Below are 1,002 nucleotides of genomic sequence, written 5' to 3'. Positions count from 1 at the left end.
ACGATTCTACATTCTCACTACCATTACAACCGTTCCCTAACAATGGATAATGTCCTATACTACTTACTCTCCCGCTCAATCACGGAGAGGAGTTTTCCACGGTTTCCACCCCTCCCTCCATACCGCAGCAACACGAGTTTTTTCCACCCCTTTCAGAACGCGCTCTTCGCGCCACAAAGCCGCCCCAAGACGCGCGAGCAATGAGCATCGAGCTTAAACATATCGCAAACGTCAAACATAATATAACGGGATTAATATATATCGCGCACGTGCGACATGTTTGTCACAAGGCGCAAAAAATAATTATAAAAGGAATGCAACACGAGGACTTCCTAGGAGGTCACCCATCCTAGTACTACTCTCGCCCAAGCACGCTTAACTTCGGAGTTCTGATGGGATCCGGTGCTTTAGTGCTGGTATGATCGCATCCGACATGTTTCCCCGTCTTCGTCCCTTATGCTTGCCACTCGCAGGTCCGCTCCAAAGACGATTCTACATTCTCACTACCATTACAACCGTTCCCTAACAATGGATAATGTCCTATACTAGTTACTCTCCCGCTCAATCACGGAGACGAGTTTTCCACGGTTTCCACCCCTCCCTCCATACCGCAGCAACACGAGTTTTTTCCACCCCTTTCAGAACGCGCTCTTCGCGCCACAAAGCCGCCCCAAGACGCGCGAGCAATGAGCATCGAGCTTAAACATATCGCAAACGTCAAACATAATATAACGGGATTAATATATATCGCGCACGTGCGACATGTTTGTCACAAGGCGCAAAAAATAATTATAAAAGGAATGCAACACGAGGACTTCCCAGGAGGTCACCCATCCTAGTACTACTCTCGCCCAAGCACGCTTAACTTCGGAGTTCTGATGGGATCCGGTGCTTTAGTGCTGGTATGATCGCATCCGACATGTTTCCCCGTCTTCGTCCCTTATGCTTGCCACTCCCAGGTCCGCTCCAAAGACGATTCTACATTCTCACTACCATTACAAC

The 1,002-nt window shown here is 48.7% G+C and overlaps 2 non-coding genes across 2 annotated transcripts; both read right to left on the bottom strand.

Annotated features, from left to right (window-relative positions):
• Positions 1-311: 311 nt before the first annotated feature.
• On the bottom strand, positions 312-430 carry LOC123179029 (5S ribosomal RNA). The gene has a single exon (XR_006490050.1). It is a non-coding gene; the product is annotated as a 5S ribosomal RNA (ribosomal RNA).
• Positions 431-797: 367 nt separating this feature from the next.
• Positions 798-916, bottom strand: LOC123179028 (5S ribosomal RNA). Its single transcript, XR_006490049.1, has one exon. It is a non-coding gene; the product is annotated as a 5S ribosomal RNA (ribosomal RNA).
• Between the last annotated feature and the right edge of the window lie 86 nt (positions 917-1,002).

The sequence above is a fragment of the Triticum aestivum genome, unplaced genomic scaffold (assembly GCF_018294505.1).
Source record: "Triticum aestivum cultivar Chinese Spring unplaced genomic scaffold, IWGSC CS RefSeq v2.1 scaffold136452, whole genome shotgun sequence".
Lineage (NCBI taxonomy): Eukaryota > Viridiplantae > Streptophyta > Magnoliopsida > Poales > Poaceae > Triticum > Triticum aestivum.
This window is presented reverse-complemented; position numbering and strand designations above follow the sequence as displayed.